The sequence below is a fragment of the Chiloscyllium plagiosum genome, unplaced genomic scaffold, assembly GCF_037043375.1.
Source record: "Chiloscyllium plagiosum isolate Xiang-an unplaced genomic scaffold, Cpla_swu_hap1 HiC_scaffold_24, whole genome shotgun sequence".
In the NCBI taxonomy this organism is placed as follows: Eukaryota; Metazoa; Chordata; class Chondrichthyes; order Orectolobiformes; family Hemiscylliidae; genus Chiloscyllium; species Chiloscyllium plagiosum.
Window position 1 is genome coordinate 4836988 of NW_028270162.1, and position 19990 is coordinate 4856977.

Consider the following 19990-nt stretch of genomic DNA (forward strand, 5'->3'; position numbering starts at 1 on the left):
TGGTAGAGAAACTCTTAATCTACTTTGTAGTTCAAGAGTGTGAACTGCTGCATAAGGGTTTTATAACAAACATTCCTTTAGATTTGTTTCCTTCTTTTGATGACCCTGGGTGCATTTCTACCTTCAAATTCAATGATATTAAAAGTTGGCTCTGATCACCCACTACGATACCTGAAAATTTCTCAGCTGTCCCTGTGAGGAAAAGACCTTACACACCCACCCGCCACCTTATTCAAAATGACAATAGAAGTTGTCCTTAACACAGCAGATGTCGAGTATTTCTGACTTGAATCCTTTGCTGCTAGTCATCAATAGGAGCAGGATTAGGCCACTCAGCCCATCAAGCCTTCCCCACCATTCAAAATGATGAGGAAAGTTTATCCCAAGTCAGGAACAGTCTGTCCATATCCCCCTGTCTCTAAGCTGTGATACAGAGTTGTTAAGAGTTTCATCAATGTGTTAGTGATGTAGGATCCCAGTTTACAAGTTTTGCTAACACGTGCAAGTCATGCACTTGCAGCTGTCTAAAACTAAGAAACAAAATGGTGATTTTAGGATGCTGGTTATTTGTTTTACAGTGACTGTGATCTGGAACACATTCCAATATGCTCGGGGTCAGAGAGGAAATCTTTAATTTATTTTCACAGAATTAGCTTAATTTTGTTTTGACAATTCCTTTCTCACGCCAATATAACTGCAAGTTGGTGATGACTGTGAGTCAAGGGGATCAGGCTGAATCAAGCTTGTCTTTTTCTATTTCTTTTTGTCCTGTTGTCCCATGTATTCCAGACATTTTATGCCATTTCATGTGAAGCAATCAGAGTTAATCATTGTAGATGTACCAAACTGAGCTACTGAGAAGCCTGAGTGAGCACAGAGTAATAGCAATCAATTTTTAGGAGATAAAAATGCTGTGTAAGACACATTGATCATTCTCCTTTCTGGCCTCGTACTGAACTCAATTACTCACCATTGAGAAGGTAAGGAAATTTCTCTCTATTTTGCAGAAAGCTGCAAATAGACAAACAAGGAGTTCAGCCATTTGCACATTTTTAGTTAATGAAGGAAAAGAATTTGGAAGAATGGGAGCAGGATCAGAACTAGAACTAGATATTGTTTAAAAACTGCTAGCAATTGAATATTGCAATGGAAATGGGAGCTAATGTCATGGATGAATTCATTATGATAGGTCAAATGATCCTCCTGATCTGAAATACTCTTGAATGGCAAAGTACTGTCTTTTTTGGTGAAACATATATCAGGCATTATTAAATTTGTGTGTTTAGTCAACATATTGTTGCTTTTGCACCAGAAGTAGCAGAATTGTGAAATTGAGAGTTGAAATTAACTTCATTGTCTTGAGGTGACTACCAAGCAACCTAAAAATAATTATGCAGTCAAACTCGATTGAGTTGAGCTTAATAATAAAATTGGTATGAATTTCATTCCCCTTGAAGTAAAGTTGCTTTGAACAATCACTTATTATAAGGGTAATTAAGTTCCAAAACTGGAATTTAGAAGCAGGAATTAGAAAGATATATCCACATTATTAAAAGGTTTCTGTAGTGCCTGAGCTGCATTGGTTGAAACAGGATAGTTTTCAGTGTCTTGATTGCCTGGTCATCTTATGCAACAGCAATTGATTTTGTGCAAAAATAGGTTTAGCTATATTTAATCTATATACTTCATAAACATTTCTCTCCTGTCTGCAATCCATCTCTTGATTTTATAACGAATCAGAAGAAAGTGGTGAATCTTGGTCCCAGGAAACAGCAGAGAAATGCTTCACAGCAGGAACTGACATTTGTAAGCGTTAAAGATTTACAGTGACATAAGGTGCAGACTTAGTACATCTTTCTACTCATTTGTACTTTTTTTTTTGGTTGTTGAGCATTTATGCTGTGGTGGATTCTTGGGGTCATGAATCTCAGCAAGGTCACAGGATGAAAATTTAGGTTAGTACATTCTGAGGCTGTGATGGAACTGTTGACAGCTGTGAAGCCCCTTCGCATTCCTTACGTTTTTTAAAATTAGTGTCCATAATCTAACTTGTCGCCCTTTGAGGCCTCATTCTTTCTCTGGAAACCACAGTGAGAAAGTAGGTGCTATTTAACTTAAAGAACCTACAGCCTAGAGGGTCCTTACCCCACTCCTCATCCCCTCTCCATCATGTGTGTATACACACGTCACTGTCACAGGTTTCACTCTCGTGCAATGCTTGAGCCTTGAAATAGGGTCCGGAGAAAGTGTTCGGGGAGCACTGCTATAAATGATTTTGTTGTAATGGTCAGTTTGTGCAAAGGAGACTGATGCACCAAAGCAGTCGATGTGGTCCAACCACATTTTGTTATAGATGGCCAAATGTGCCAGCTGAGCACAGGGATCTGTAACCATAGCATATCCCAAACTCCAATACAAAGACATTCTGGAAGCCACACTTTAACCTGTATGTTGGACCCCACTACAATGAGAACAAACGGTCATATTCAGACTGCCAGCTAGAAATCTCAATATTTGAGAACAGAGTTTGGTCCTTTCAGGACGAATGAGTTTGCTGCCAAAGCCAGTTTCTCCACACAGAGCATAGAACACAGCGAGAACAGGCCCTTTGGCCCTCGATGTTATGCTGACCTGTGAACTAATCTAAAAGTGTGTTGCTGGAAAAATGCAGCAGGTCAAGCAGTATCCAAGGAGCAGGAGAATCGACATTTTGGGCATGAGCCCTTCTTCAGGAACCATGTCTGAAATGTCGATTCTCCTAATCCTTGGATGCTGCCTGGCCTGCGCATTTCCAGCAACACATTTTCAACTCTGATCTCCAGCATCTGCAGTCCTCACTTTCTCCCTGTGAACTAATCTAAGCCCATCATTCTACACTATCCCACCATCATCCATTTGCTTATCCAAGGACTATTTAAATGCCCCTAATGTGGCTGAGTTAACTACATTGGCAGGCAGGGCATTCCATGCCTTTACCACTCTGAGCAAAGAACCTGCCTCTGACATCTGTCTTAACTCTATCACCCCTTAATTTGCAGCTATGCCCCCTTGTACAAGTAGATGTCATCATCCTAGCAAACATCCTTCACTCACTTCCAGTATAATATTTGCAATTAGATATGCACATCAACATTTAGTTTAATGTCACAAGGGTTGATACAAATTAGCCACCTTGTTCAACACTCACCTGTAGAAGATAGAATCCATCACTGTGCATATAGCATGGTGGAGGTAACTTCATTAAGAACTTTCAAAAAGGCATTGGGTCTATCATGGAATCCCTACAGTGTGGAAACAGCTCATTTGAGTTCAAGCGAACCTTCAGTAGGAGTGTCCCACCCAGACCCACACCTTGACCCTATCCCCCGTCACCTTGCATGTCCCACGGCCAATCTACCTAGCCTACACATCTCTGGTCAATATAGCATCTCCAATCCACCCTAACCATCATATCTTTGGACAGTGGGAGGAAATCACACACACTGAGAATGTGTAAACTCCATCCAGGCAGTGGTCTGAGGGTGGAATTGAACCCAGGTCCCTGGCACTGAGAGGCAGCAGCACTAACCATTTAGCCACCATGTTTGAGGACTATTGAGTAAAAACACAGCAGTGGGAATAGTTGGGCAGCTCTTTGAAAGAAAAGTAACTCATTTATGCGGTGCCTTTCACAACCTCAGGCTATCTGAATGTAGGTGTGCTCGCTGAGCTGAAAGGTTCATTTCCAGATGTTTCATTACCTTACTAGGTAACATCTTCAGTTGACCTCATGCGAGGCAATGCTGAAACTTCCTGCTTTCTATTTATATGTTTGGGTTTCTTTGGGTTGGTGATGTTATTTCCTGTGGTGAAGTCACTTCCTGTTCCTTTTCTCAGGGGTTGGTAGATGGGGTCTAACTCGATGTGTTTGTTGATAGAGTTCTGGTTGGAATGCCATACTTCTAGGAATTCTCGTGAATGTCTTTGTTTGCCTTGAACTAGGATGGATGTGTTGTCCCAGTCAAAGTGGTGCCCTTCCTCATCCGTATGTGAGGATACGAGTGAGAGGGGGTCATGCCTTTTTGTGGCTAGTTGGTGTTCATGTATCCTGATGACTAGTTTTCTGCCTGTTTGTCCAATGTAGTGTTTGTTACAGTTCTTGCACGGTATTTTGTAAATGACGTTAGTTTTGCTCATTGTCTGTATAGGGTCTTTCAAGTTCATTAGCTGCTGTTTTAGTGTGTTGGTGGGTTTGTGGGCTACCATGATACCAGGATGAACACCAACTAGCCACAAAAAGATGTGGAAGCACACCATTTCGACTGGGACAATACATCCATCCTAGGACAAGCCAAACAGAGACATGCACGAGACTTCCTAGAAGCATGGCATTCCAACCAGAACTCTGTCAACAAACACATCGCATTAGACTCCATCTACCACCCCCTGAGAAAAGGAGCAGGAAGTGACTTCACCACAGGAAATAACATCACCAAAGGAGATGACATCACCAACCCAAACATATAAATATAAAGCAGAAAGTTTCAACATTGCTTCACCTGAGGTCCACTGAAGATGTTACCTAGTAAGGTAATGAAACGTCTGGAAATGAATCTTTCAGCTCCGTGAGCAAACCTACATCCAAAACCTCAACTTGAGTTACAAATCTTCTTAAAACTTGCTATCTGAATGTGTTGTAGAGTTGATTAAATGGTTTTGAAGTGGAATCACTGTTGCAGTATGGGCGATGTGCCAATCAATTTGCACACAGCAAACTCTGACAAACAGCAGTGTATTGACCAGATAATATGATTTTGTTTGTTGACCGAGGAATAAATATTTGTCCCAGGTCACCAGGGCAAACTCCACCACTTTTATTTTTGTGATAGTGCCACTGGAAAAAGCAAACATTGTCTAAGTTTAATGTCTCATCCATAAAATAGCACCTCTGACTATGCAGAACTCCCTTAGTACTTGCAGTGGAGTACTAGTGGAGATTATTCTGTACAAGTTAAATTGGATGGGAATCCACTATCTGAGAGGACAGTGCTACCCATGGAGTCATAACTGACAGCTAGCAGGTTCCTGATGAAGAGCTTTAGCCCGAAATGCCAATTTTCCTGCTCCTTGGATGCTGCCTGACCTGCTGTCCTTTTCCAGCACCACTCTAACCTTGATCGTGTGCTTTATCATCTTATGACTATGGCATCCACTGTGGAGGCAAGAGAGAGGTTGAAGCGAACTTGCAGGAATATGATGACGAATGGGATGTGGTTGTGAGTTGATGTAATTTATCATGTTTTGAGATTCTTTGATTAGAATCTTGGATTCATACTGCACAAAAGAGGCCATTCAGCCCATTAAATGTACACTGACGTTTCTATGCTCTTCTCACTTGCCAGCACATGGACAATTCTCATCAGGCTCTCCTTCAGAGTCAGTCAGCCCCAGATGGTCCTGGACTCATACTGAATTATCAGTACCCTCCACTGTCCCAGGACCGTTGCACAGGTGGTCTTCTGATTGTCTGCAATTGACTATATAGAGTGAGGCATTTCCTTGTAGAACTAGTAACACCCTTACTGCTGCTAAAAACACCTCAAGTACAAATCTCACAACACCAGGTTATAGTCCAACAGGTTTAATTGGAAGCACTGACTTTCACAGCACCGCTTCTTCATCAGGTGGTTAATGAGCAGCACTCCGAAAGCTAGTGCTTCCAATTAAACCTGTTGGACTATAACCTGGTGTTGTGTGATTTTTAACCTTGTACACCCCAGTCCAACACCAGCATCTCCATATCATGTCTCTCGAGTGAGATATTGTTAATGTGGAGCTTGCCAGTACAAGTTCACAATAATCAGGGACTCACTTTTTATAGGCAGTGTTTTACAGATTGTAGGGGTGTAGAAGTTTGTCAGTCCACAGGGATTGCGTACACACTGCCAATGTCAGTGTGTAAGTATGCTGACAGTTGGGTGCATACCACATCGAAGCATGACTGTGTCACCGTACCACACTCCGCCTGGGAGACTACTTGGCCATAAAACATTCACTGGTACACAGGTACAATGTCCAAAACCCAGTACCCTTGGGACAGATTCTGGGATGATTCCAGTTTTCCTTAACCACTGAGCTATATCAATGTGGCCATGGCTCTGAAACTTTTACACTGAATGGTAAATTCAAAAATAGCACTGGCAGGCACAAGGAATAATCACTGCTATTAATCTAGGAATGCATGTAATGACACTAAAAGGAATGGAGCAGAATAATCAGCGAAACAAATGCTTCCCTTGCACAAACCGGTTCAAGGGAAAAGCTGTTTTTCTTTTCTAATCCTATTCGAAGTCTTCACTTCCACAAGGAAAAGAGACTCCTTCCCTTTAGACAGACATTTGTGATACACCTCAATTTTCCATCCCAATCCAATCTGAGAATTGCAGCCTTTCAACATTGATGAGTTCTGTGCTTGTTTTCAGTATGTGGTCAGAGCTTCCGTGTGTGTGCTTTGCCACCCTCCGATTTCCTTGTCAATAAAATTCAAAGAAATACTCTGATCCTTTACATGTTGGCTTACTGCTAACAACGAGTGAAACCCTCTCTGGGATATCGCTTAAACAAATCACATTTTAGGGTCTTCAATGAAAGTGACAGGGAAAATGAATAAGTTGAGGTCGCGCAATTGGGTATAGTAAATGTGACTCGGCTATAGCAAAGCTATTTTCTCTGAATCAGAACTAAATCCTGGGGGAGCTGGTTGAAGAAAACCATTTGATTTTAAAGTTCAGAGAAAAGAAGCTCTGATAAATTATCTTTGGCAAAGTTTTTACTATAATTCTCTTCTGTCTTGCTTCCCTGAATCCTAATCTCTTTTTATGATCATTTCCTCATTATCTCACTGTAAACCTTCAATCCTTGCAAAATATTTATTACTGTCATTAGAAGCAAAATTACTGACTAGATGCCAACTGGATCAATAGATGCCATTTACTTACCTCCCAGGCACAGCATCATTCAGTTGCAATCTAATTGAGAATACATATTGAAAGGATTTGCAGCTCCTAGACATAAATGACTGGCATCCGTGGCTTGATGTCATCACTCCAAATACTGAATCAGAACCTTATGGATTCAATAACTTCACCAGATCATTTATATTTGAATATTAATTCTTTATAAACTATGTATGGGTGTCAATGATGTCTTCATGCGAGAAATCTATCCTCAAACAACCCTGGAAATTTGAGCAAATAATTTCTACTAGTCTATCTGAAGGAGTGCTGTGGACATTTTGTGTTGCAGTGGGGATTGCACTTAACTCTGAGCCAGGAACTCCAGTTCGATTCCAGACCAGGACTTGATGGCCATGGTAACACAAAAAGCCCAAACAGTTTGGAAGAATCTGCAGATTGATATTCAATGTGTCTGTCATAGCTGGTGAGAGAGCTTGTCTGGTCAGCCACAACTGAGGAATTTGGGGGAGGAAGGGGGTGATAATGGTGTAGTGGTATTGTTAAACCAGTAATCTAGAGACCCAGGTAATGTTCTGGGGACCTGCGTTTGAATCCCATCATGGCAGACCGTAGAATTTGAATCCAATGTATTCTGGAATTAGACGTTTAATGATGATATGGGTCAATTGTTGTAAAGACTTTCACTAATCTCCTTTCCTGGCCTATTTGTGACTGTAAACCCTCAGCAATGTGATTGACTCTTAACTGGCCTCTGAAATGGCTGAGTAGGCCTCTTAGAGGAAACACTGAAGGCAGTAAAGGAGAATGTACTCAGGGTAGGGGGGCTTCAGCTTCCAATACCAACTGTGATATTTCCATGTCCTAAAGAACTTTAGCTGCTGCTAGACTGGATCTGTGGCGGGTGCTAAAGAATCCAGCGAAAGATATACTTGACCTCATCATCACTAATCTGCATATCACAGATGTTTGTCCATGTTAGTATTGTTAAGAGTGACCATCGCACAATCTTTGAGGAGATGAAGACTTGCCTTCACATTGAGAAAACCCTCATCATATAATGTAGCATTATTAACCATGCTAAATGAAACAGATTTCAAACTAATCCAGCAAACTAAACATGAGGTGCTATTGGCCATCAACTTCAGCAGAATCACCTTCTAACACAATGTGCAACCTCACAGACTGGCATATCTCCCACTCAATCCTGGTTCAATGGAGAATGCAAGAACAATACCAGAAATACGTGAAAATGAGGTGTCAACCTGGTGAAGCCACCAAACAGGACCACTTACATGTCAAACAGCATGAGCAGCAAGTGATAGAGCTGAGTGATCCCACAACCAACAGATCAGATCTAATCTCTGCGGTCCTGCCACATCCAATCGTGAAAGGTAGGGGTCAATTAAACAACTCACTGAAGGAGGAGGCTCCACAAATATCCCCCTCCTCAATGATGGAGGAGCCCAGCACATCAGTGTAAAAGGTAAGGCTGAAGCTTTCACAGCAATCTTCAGCCAGAAGTGCCGAGTGGGTGATCCATTCAACTTTCTCTGGAGATCAGCATAATGACAGATTCCAGTCTTCAGACTATTGGATTCTCTCTGCATGATATCAAGAAATGTTTGGAGACACTGGATACTGCAAAATCTACAAGCCCTGACAACATTCCGGCAATTGTACTGAAGACCTGTGCTCTCGAACTTGCCGCTCCCCTAGCCAAGCTGTTCCAGTACAGTTACAACCCTGGCATCTACCCGACATTGTGGAAAATTGCCCATCCTGTACACAAAAAGCAGGATAAATCCAACCTGGCCAATTACCACCCCATCAATCTACTCTCGATCATCAGTAAAGTGATGGAAGGGGTCAGTGACAGGGCTATCAAACAGCACCTGCTCAGCAATAACCTGCTCAGTGACGCCCAGTTTGGGTTCCCCCAGGGTCACACAGTTCCTGACCTCATTACAGCCTTGGGTCAAACATGGACAAAAGAGCTGGATTCCAGAGGGGAGGGGAGAGGGACAGCCCTTAACATCAAGGCTGCATTTGACAGAGTGTGGCATCAAGGAGCCCTGGCTAAATTGTATCAGGGACAAACTCTTTGCTGGTTGGAATCATACCTGGCACATAAGATAGTGGTGCTTGTTGGAGATCAGTCATCTCAGCTCCAGGACACCTCTGCAGGAATTCCTCAGGGTAGTGTCCTAGGCTCAACCATCTTCAGCTAATTCATCAATGATTTTCCTTCCATCATTAGGTCAGAAGTGGGAATGTTCACCAATTATAGCACAATATTCAGCACCATTTGCAACTCCTCAGATACTGAAGCAATCCATGTTCAAATATAGCACAATCTGGACAATATCTAGGCTTAGGCTGAAAAATGGCAGATAACATTCACACCACTTAAATACCAGGTAATGACCATCTCCAATAAGAGTCAATTTAACCATCGAACTTTGATTTTACATGGTGTTACAGTCACTGTGACCCTACAATTAACATTCTTGGGAATACCATTGACCAGAACCTCAGTTGGACTTGCCATATAAACACAATGGCTACCAAAGCAGGTCAGAGGCTAGGAATACTGTGGAAAGTCACTCACCTCCTGCCTACCCAAAGCCTGTCCGTCATTGACAAGGCACAAGTCAGGAGTGTGATGGAATACTCCCCACTTGCCTGGATGGGGGCAGCTCCAACAACACTCAAGAAGCTCGACACCATCCAGGACAAAGCAGCCCCCGCTTGATTGGCACATCCACAAACATCCATACCCTCCTCCACTGACACTCAGTAACAGCAGTGTGTACCACTTAAAGCTGCACCATAGAAACTCACCACAGATCCTCACCACAACCTTCCACAGCTGCAGCCTCTATCAAGGGCAGGAGATACATAGGAACACCACCCCCTGCAAGTTCCCCTCCATGCCACTGTGTGTCAACCTACAGCACATGGACTGCAGTGGTTCAGGAAGACAACTCATCCCCACCTTTTCAAGGGATAACTAAGGACAGGCAATAAATGCTGGGCCCAGCCAGTGATGCTCATATCCCCTGAATGAATAAAAAGAAGTGTGGTAGCTATCGCACAAAAGCCTCAACATCTTAAAAGGCCCATTGAACAAACTCCTGCCACTAAAGGTACTCCGTGGTAAGTATCCTCCCTTTAAGGGATTGCTAGAGAGAGAGAAAAGTGGTGTTTGGTTGAACATGCCATGTTTCTAATGTCTTAAATCAATTGTTGATCTGACTCCTTCCTGCATTTAAAAAGAAATCCTGCTGTTGACAGGAGTGGAGATGTTCATCTTGATTTCCGAGCCAATGTCTGTCTCAGCCAACCCCACTCTGACCATTTGTCTCATTGCTGCTTTTGAGATTTTACTGTGCTCACATTTTCTGCATTTCCTCAATGCTAATGTTTCAAATCTAATTGTGAGGCTATGAAGTAAATTTTACAAATGTTACACTTCCGTTATCAACAGGTTCAACGTCTGCACAACATTAAGCATCACCAGTAAATTCGATCCAAGCCTGCTGTAGTTTTAAAAATATTCAAATCCTTCCTGGGTTAATTGGAAGTTTCATAGAATATCTACAGTATGGATGCAGGCTGTTCAGCCCATTGAGTCAAAACCAACCCGCTGAAGAGCATCCCACACAGACTGGATCCCCTATCCTATCACTGTAACCCTACATTTCCCATGGCTAATCCTAGCCTGTATATCTCTGGACACTATGGGCAATTTCCAATGGCCAATCCACCCTAACCTGCACATCTTTGGATATTAGATTAGATTAGATTACATTATATTACAGTGTGGAAACAGGCCCTTCGGCCCAACAAGTCCACACCGACCCGCCGAAGCGAAACCCACCCATACCCCTACATTTACCCCTTACCTAACACTACGGGCAATTTAGCATGGCCAATTCACCTGACCCTGCACATCTTTGGACTGTGGGAGGAAACTGGAGCACCCGGAGGAAACCCACGCAGACACGGGGAGAACGTGCAAACTCCACACAGTCAGTTGCCTGAGGCGGGAAGTGAACCCGGGTCTCAGGCGCTGTGAGGCAGCAGTGCTAACCACTGTGCCACCGTGCCGCCCTGATTAGATTAGATTAGAGTGGTGCTGGAAAAGCACAGCAGTTCAGGCAGCATCCGAGTAAAATTGACGTTTCGGGCAAAAGCCCTTCATCAGGAACCATCTTTGGATGTGCAGACTCCACACAGACTTGACTCCACGTGAGGGTGGAACTGAACCCAGGCCCCTGATGCTGTGAGGCAGCAGTGCTAACCACTGAACCACCATGCTGTAAGGTGAGTTTGACAATTGCTGGGAGAGAAGAGCATTGTAGTCAACTGGAGCGGAGCAACTGATCATCAATATCTGACAGAATTGGCTCAGAGGCTAAGCTGAGCACTCCTGATTCTATTTAAATGGAAACAGTGTCATTATTTGTTAAGTAAAGTATTTTAATAAGATGCAGTTAATGAATTCAAGATTACTTAAACCAGGTTTTGGCATCCAGTCTAATGAAATGAAACACAACGATTTGTACATTGATCTATAAGGTTTTGCTAAGTGCCTCTAACTCAGCCTCTGTCTGTGATGTGGCTAGAGGAGGTCGATTGTTCATTCTGCTTTAATCCTAATTTAATACAATCTATTGAGAAATGTTACCTACCTCAAATGGAGTAGCACATTCAATTCATTAAGTGAAGGGATTTATTTGATTTCTCTGTCAATATTTGATGATTGTTCTCGTGTGTCTGCATGGCATGGAAGAAGCTCGTCAATATGCTGAAAAAGTCTTCAATCCAAACTGAAAATTCATGAGTAGCTTATGTTCACACGCACTCCCTCCAGGAACAGATTGCTCCTATCGCTAAAATAAAGCATCTGCAAAAAGAGAGATTTAAACAATCCTTAGATAAGCACATGGATGATTGTGGGATAGTGTAGGGGGATGAGCTGAGAATAGTTCACAGGTCAGCACAACATCGGGGGCCGAAGGGCATGTTCTGCACTGTATTGTTCTATGTTCTAAATGCTGAAGATTTGAAACAAACAGAGAGAAGCAGAGTTGAAACATTTCAGTTAAAACTGAAGTTCTGAAGAAGGGTCGGTAGACCTGAAAAGTTAAAACTCGGCTTTTCTCTTCAGACCTGCCAGGACCTGCTGAGTTGGGCCAAAGGGCCTGTTTCCACACTGTAGGGAATCTAAAATCTCACCACAGTAGGTGGTGAAACCTAAATCACTAAGGTCTGGAATTAAACCTAGTCTCATGGTAAAGTCATGAAAGTATTATGGATTGTTGCAAAAATATCTCTAGTTCACTAATGTCCGTTAGGAAATGAAATCTGTATGTCACCCTGGCATCCCATTTGACTCTGAACCCTGAAATTCTAAACTGTTAGTGGAACCTTGGCGAAAGGGAGGGACTGCAGATGCTGGAGATCAGAGTCGAGAGTGTGGCGCTGGAGAAGTACAGCGGGTCAAACAGCAAACAAGGAGCAGAGGGTCAACATTTTGGGCATAAGCCCTTCATCAGGAATGATGATTCTCCTGCTCCTCAGATGCTACCTCACCTGCTGTGTTTTTCCAACACCACACTCTCAACTGTTAGTGGAATCTACACAGCTCAGGCAATGTTTTGGACTCTCTCTCTCTCTCTCTCTCTCTCTCTCACACACACACACTGCAAGCTGTTGACATCAGGACTAGTTTAATCTCCAGTGCCTTCCAATAACGGACATCAAATCTTAAATATTCAGGTCACCAACTCTGATGATTCTGGGCTGTAGCTGTCACCATTTTTGTCAAACTTTTCATTCTAGATTCTGACTCTCAAGCACAATATGACAAGTATTCAGGTTCTGGCTAATTGTAAGCTTCATTAGTGACCCAGCAAGTTTAAGTGCACCAATGGAATAGGCAATATACCCCACCAGAGGTGTCTACATCCCATCAAAGATTAAAAAAGATTAGTTGCTAAATCTGCCAGGAAAAGGTGACTCCGTTTCTAGCTCCCAAAGTTGCGTGTTCCATTCTGGTTTAATTTAAAATAGAGGCTCCTTGCCTCCCCTAACGAAGAGGATGGTCACTAGTTGATGTGTTGCTGCACTGAAACCAAGATTCAACTCTCAAGGAAAGGGAAGAATGATCTGTTAGAGCTTTATGATGGAGTTGAGGGAAGTGGACATAGAGAAAATGATCCGCTTGTGGGAAGTCCACAATTCAGAGTCATGCCAGTCACCAATAAGACGAACTGGGAAACTGGGAATAAACAGAGTGGAGGCGAATTTAAATCTTGTTGCCGCATGAAGTGGTTGAAGCAAGCGGAATAGCTCGTCAGAGCATATTATAGAAACTCAAGGGTGAATGGAGTAGCAGGGTATTCTGATTATAGATTCCTGACTCATGGAGGGGATCCAGAACAAAGTGTGGGGCGTTGGGACAAATGGTAGGTATGGGGATAAACTGGCAGGAGTTGGGATAAATGGGGGGGCGTGGGGATAAACAGGGAGTGGACATAAACAGGGGAGTGGGGATAACCAGGGGTGTGAACATAAACGGGGGAGTGGGGATAAACGGGGAAGTGGGGATAAATGGGGGGAGTGGGGATAACCGAGGCAGTGGGGATAAACAGGGGGAGTGGGGATAAACAAGGAGTGGACATAAACAGGGGGAATGGGGATAAACGGGGGAGTGGGGATAAACGGGGGGAGTGGGGATAACCGAGGCAGTGGGGATAAACAGGGGGAGTGGGGATAAACAAGGAGTGGACATAAACAGGGGGAATGGGGATAAACGGGGGAGTGGGGATAAACGGGGGGAGTGGGGATAAACGGGGGTGTGGGGATAAACAGGGGGAGTGGGGATAAACAGGGGAGTGGGGATAAACAGGGGGAGTGGGGATAAATGGCGGAGTGGGGATAAACGGGGGAGTGGGGATAAATCGGGGCAGTGGGGATAAACAGGGCAGTGGGGATAAACGGGGGAGTGGGCATAAACGGGGGAGTGGGGATAAACAGGGGAGTGGGGATAAATGGGGGGAGTAGGGATAAATGGGGGAGTGGGGATAAATGGGGGAGTAGGGTTAAACAGGAGTGGGGATAAACAGGGCAGTGGGGATAAACGGGGCAGTGGGGATAAATGGGGGGAGTGTTGATAACCGAGGCAGTGGGGATAAACAAGGAGTGGATATAAACAGGGGAGTGGGGATAAACAGGGGAGTGGGGATAAACGGGGGTGTGGGGATAAACGGGAGTGGGGATCAACTGGGAGTGTGGACATAAAGAGGGGGGTGGGGATAAACAGGGGGAGTAGGGATAAACAGGGGGAGTGGGGATAAACGGGAGAGTGGGGGTAAACGGGAGTGGGTATAAACGGGAGTGTGGGGATAAACGGGGAGTGGGGATAAACAGGGGCAGTGGGGATAAACAGGGGATGTGGGGATAAATGGGAGTGGGGATAAACGTGAGAGTGGGGATAAATGGGAGTGGGGATAAACGGGGGTGTGGGGATAAATGGGGAGTGGGGATAAATGGGGGGAGAGGGGATAAACAGGGGGAGAGGGGATAAACAGCGAGTGGGGATAAACGGGGCAGTGGGGATAAACGGGGCATTGGGAATAAACAGGAGAGTGGGGATAAACAGGGGAGTGGGGATAAATGGGGGGAGTGGGGATAAACGGGAGAGGGTGGATAAATGGGGGAGTGTAGATGAACGGGGGGAGGGGGATAAACAGGGGAAGGGGGATAAACTGGGGAGAGGGGATAAACAGGGGAGTGGGGATGAATTGAGGGAGTGGGGATAAACAGGGAGAGTGGGATAAACAGGGTGAGTGGGGATAAACAGGGGAGTGGGGATAAACAGGGGGAGTGGGGATAAACAGGGGGAGTGGGGATAAATGGGGGAGTGGGGATAAATGGGGGAGTGGGGATAAACAGGGGAGTGGGGATAAACAGGGGGAGTGGAGATAAACAGGGGAGTGGGGATAAATAGGGGTAGTGGGGATAAATGTCGGAGTGGGGATAAACGGGGGAGTGGGGATAAACAGGGGAGTGGGGATAAACAGGGGGAGTGGGGATAAACAGGGGGAGAGGGGATAAACAGCGAGTGGGGATAAACGGGGCAGTGGGGATAAACGGGGCATTGGGAATAAACAGGAGAGTGGGGATAAACAGGGGAGTGGGGATAAATGGGGGGAGTGGGGATAAATGGCGGAGTGGGGATAAACGGGGGAGTGGGGATAAATCGGGGCAGTGGGGATAAACAGGGCAGTGGGGATAAACGGGGGAGTGGGCATAAACAGGGGAGTGGGGATAACTGGGGGGAGTAGGGATAAATGGGGGAGTGGGGATAAATGGGGGATTAGGGTTAAACAGGAGTGGGGATAAACAGGGCAGTGGGGATAAACAGGAGGAGTGGGGATAAACGGGGCAGTGGGAATAAACAGGAGAGTGGGGATAAACAGGGGGAGTGGGGATAAACAGGGGAGTGGGGATAAACAGGGGGAGTGGAGATAAACAGGGGAGTGGGGATAAATAGGGGTAGTGGGGATAAATGTCGGAGTGGGGATAAACGGGGGAGTGGGGATAAATCGGGGCAGTGGGGATAAACGGGGCAGTGGGGATAAACAGGGAAGTGTGGATAAATGGGGGAGTGGGGATAAATGGGGCAGTGGGGATAAACAGGGGAGTGGGGATAAACAGGGGAGTGGGGATAAATGGGGGTAGTGGGGATAAATGTGGGAGTGGGGATAAACGGGGGAGTGGGGATAAACGGGGCAGTGGGGATAAACAGTGGAGTGTGGATAAATGGGGGAGTGGGGATAAATGGGGCAGTAGGGATAAACAGGGGAGTGTGGATAAACAGGGGAGTGGGGATAAACGGGATGGTGGGCATAAACAGGGGAGTGGGGATAAACAGGGGAGTGGGGATAAATGGGAGAGGGGGGATAAATGGGGGAGTGTGGATGAACGGGGGGAGTGGGGATAAACAGGGGAATGGGGATAAACAGGGGGAATGGGGATAAATGGGGGAGGGGGATAAACGGGGGAGTGGGGATGAATTGGGGGGAGTGGGGATAAATGGGAGAGTGGGGATAAACAGGGGGAGTGGGGATAAACGGGAGTGGTGATAAACACGGGAGTGGGGATAAATGGGGGAGTGGGGATAAACAGGGGAGTGGGGATAAATGGGACCGTGGGGATAAACAGGGGAGTAGGGATAAACGGGAGAGGGTGGATAAATGGGGGAGTGTAGATGAACGGGGGGAGGGGGATAAACAGGGGAAGGGGGATAAACTGGGGAGAGGGGATAAACAGGGGAGTGGGGATGAATTGAGGGAGTGGGGATAAACGGGAGAGTGGGGATAAACAGGGTGAGTGGGGATAAACAGGGGAGTGGGGATAAACAGGGGGAGTGGGGATAAACAGGGGGAGTGGGAATTAACAGTGGGAGTGGGGATAAACAGGGGGAGTGGGGAAAAATGGGGGAGTGGGGATAAATGGGGGAGTGGGGATAAACAGGGGAGTGGGGATAAATGGGGGGAAGTCGGGATAAACGGGGCAATGGGGATAAACAGGGGAATGGGGATAAACAGGGGGAATGGGCATAAATGGGGGAGTGGGGATAAACAGGGGAGTGGGGATAAACAGGGGGAGTGGGGATAAACAGGGGGAGTGGGAATTAACAGTGGGAGTGGGGATAAACAGGGGGAGTGGGGATAAATGGGGGAGTGGGGATAAATGGGGGAGTGGGGATAAATGGGAGAGGGGGGATAAATGGGGGCAGTGGGGATAAATGGGAGAGTGGGGATAAACAGGGGGAGTGGGGATAAACGGGAGTGGTGATAAACACAGGAGTGGGGATAAACAGGGGGAGTAGGGATAAACAGGGGGAGTCGGGATAAACGGGAGAGTGGGGGTAAACGGGAGTGGGTATAAACGGGAGTGTGGGGATAAACGGGGAGTGGGGATAAACAGGGGCAGTGGGGATAAACAGGGGATGTGGGGATAAATGGGAGTGGGGATAAACGTGAGAGTGGGGATAAATGGGAGTGGGGATAAACGGGGGTGTGGGGATAAATGGGGAGTGGGGATAAATGGGGGGAGAGGGGATAAACAGGGGGAGAGGGGATAAACAGCGAGTGGGGATAAACGGGGCAGTGGGGATAAACGGGGCATTGGGAATAAACAGGAGAGTGGGGATAAACAGGGGAGTGGGGATAAATGGGGGGAGTGGGGATAAATGGCGGAGTGGGGATAAACGGGGGAGTGGGGATAAATCGGGGCAGTGGGGATAAACAGGGCAGTGGGGATAAACGGGGGAGTGGGCATAAACAGGGGAGTGGGGATAACTGGGGGGAGTAGGGATAAATGGGGGAGTGGGGATAAATGGGGGAGTAGGGTTAAACAGGAGTGGGGATAAACAGGGCAGTGGGGAGAAACAGGGGGAGTGGGGATAAACGGGGCAGTGGGAATAAACAGGAGAGTGGGGATAAACAGGGGGAGTGGGGATAAACAGGGGAGTGGGGATAAACAGGGGGAGTGGAGATAAACAGGGGAGTGGGGATAAATAGGGGTAGTGGGGATAAATGTCGGAGTGGGGATAAACGGGGGAGTGGGGATAAATCGGGGCAGTGGGGATAAACGGGGCAGTGGGGATAAACAGGGAAGTGTGGATAAATGGGGGAGTGGGGATAAATGGGGCAGTGGGGATAAACAGGGGAGTGGGGATAAACAGGGGAGTGGGGATAAATGGGGGTAGTGGGGATAAATGTGGGAGTGGGGATAAACGGGGGAGTGGGGATAAACGGGGCAGTGGGGATAAACAGTGGAGTGTGGATAAATGGGGGAGTGGGGATAAATGGGGCAGTAGGGATAAACAGGGGAGTGGGGATAAACAGGGGAGTGGGGATAAACGGGATGGTGGGCATAAACAGGGGAGTGGGGATAAACAGGGGAGTGGGGATAAATGGGAGAGGGGGGATAAATGGGGGAGTGTGGATGAACGGGGGGAGTGGGGATAAACAGGGGAATGGGGATAAACAGGGGGAATGGGGATAAACGGGGGAGGGGGATAAACGGGGGAGTGGGGATGAATTGGGGGGAGTGGGGATAAATGGGAGAGTGGGGATAAACAGGGGGAGTGGGGATAAACGGGAGTGGTGATAAACACGGGAGTGGGGATAAATGGGGGAGTGGGGATAAACAGGGGAGTGGGGATAAATGGGACCGTGGGGATAAACAGGGGAGTGGGGATAAACGGGAGAGGGTGGATAAATGGGGGAGTGTAGATGAACGGGGGGAGGGGGATAAACAGGGGAAGGGGGATAAACTGGGGAGTGGGGATAAACAGGGGAGTGGGGATGAATTGAGGGAGTGGGGATAAACGGGAGAGTGGGGATAAACAGGGTGAGTGGGGATAAACAGGGGAGTGGGGATAAACAGGGGGAGTGGGGATAAACAGGGGGAGTGGGAATTAACAGTGGGAGTGGGGATAAACAGGGGGAGTGGGGATAAATGGGGGAGTGGGGATAAATGGGGGAGTGGGGATAAACAGGGGAGTGGGGATAAATGGGGGGAGTCGGGATAAACGGGGCAATGGGGATAAACAGGGGAATGGGGATAAACAGGGGGAATGGGCATAAATGGGGGAGTGGGGATAAACAGGGGAGTGGGGATAAATGGGGGGAGTCGGGATAAACGGGGCAATGGGGATAAACAGGGGAATGGGGATAAACAGGGGGAATGGGCATAAATGGGGGAGTGGGGATAAACAGGGGAGTGGGGATAAACAGGGGGAGTGGGGATAAACAGGGGGAGTGGGAATTAACAGTGGGAGTGGGGATAAACAGGGGGAGTGGGGATAAATGGGGGAGTGGGGATAAATGGGGGAGTGGGGATAAACAGGGGAGTCGGGATAAATGGGGGGAGTCGGGATAAACGAGGCAATGGGGATAAACAGGGGAGTGGGGATAAACGGGATGGTGGGCATAAACGGGGGAGTGGGGATAAACAGGCGAGTGGGGATAAATGGGAGAGGGGGGATAAATGGGGGTGTGTGGATGAACGGGGGGAGTGGGGATAAACAGGGGAATGGGGATAAACGGGGGGAATGGGGATAAACGGGGGAGGGGGATAAACGGGGGAGTGGGGATGAATTGGGGGGAGTGGGGATAAATGGGAGAGTGGGGATAAACAGGGGGAGTGGGGATAAACGGGAGTGGTGATAAACACAGGAGTGGGGATAAATGGGGGAGTGGGGATAAACAGGGGAGTAGGGATAAATGGGGCCGTGGGGATAAACAGGGGAGTGGGGATAAACGGGAGAGTGGGGATAAAAGGGGGAGTGGGGATGAACGGACTAGAGATACACGGGGGGAGTGGGGATAAACAGGGGAGTGGGGATAAATGGGGGTGTGGGGATGAACGGACTAGAGATACACGGGGGGAGTGGGGATAAACAGGGGAGTGTGGATAAATGGGGGAGTGGGGATAAATGGGGCAGTGGGGATAAACAGGGGAGTGGGGATAAACAGGGGAGTGGGGATAAACGGGATGGTGGGCATAAACAGGGGAGTGGGGATAAACAGGGGAGTGGGGATAAATGGGGGGAGTCGGGATAAACGGGGCAATGGGGATAAACAGGGGAATGGGGATAAACAGGGGGAATGGGCATAAATGGGGGAGTGGGGATAAACAGGGGAGTGGGGATAAACAGGGGGAGTGGGGATAAACAGGGGGAGTGGGAATTAACAGTGGGAGTGGGGATAAACAGGGGGAGTGGGGATAAATGGGGGAGTGGGGATAAATGGGGGAGTGGGGATAAATGGGAGAGGGGGGATAAATGGGGGGAGTGGGGATAAATGGGAGAGTGGGGATAAACAGGGGGAGTGGGGATAAACGGGAGTGGTGATAAACACAGGAGTGGGGATAAACAGGGGGAGTAGGGATAAACAGGGGGAGTGGGGATAAACGGGAGAGTGGGGGTAAACGGGAGTGGGTATAAACGG